Genomic DNA, 251 nt, shown 5'->3' on the forward strand with positions numbered 1-251 from the left:
ATTATTATTATTATTATTATTATTATTATTATTATTATTACTACTACTACTACTACTATTATTATTAATGTTGTTGTTGTTATTGTTATTGCTGTTGTTTATAATTGTTGTTTATAATTTGTACAATTAATCTCCTAATGGTTCGACCCCGGTCTTGCTGGGTTATTTATTACTTCGACACTCCTGCACTTGGGAGAAGACAACAATCTTTTCGTCGTGTCATTCCACTAATGGTATGTCAAACAAGTATA

This window comes from Populus euphratica, unplaced genomic scaffold (assembly GCF_000495115.2).
Source record: "Populus euphratica unplaced genomic scaffold, PopEup_1.0 scaffold1611.1, whole genome shotgun sequence".
Taxonomy (NCBI): domain Eukaryota; kingdom Viridiplantae; phylum Streptophyta; class Magnoliopsida; order Malpighiales; family Salicaceae; genus Populus; species Populus euphratica.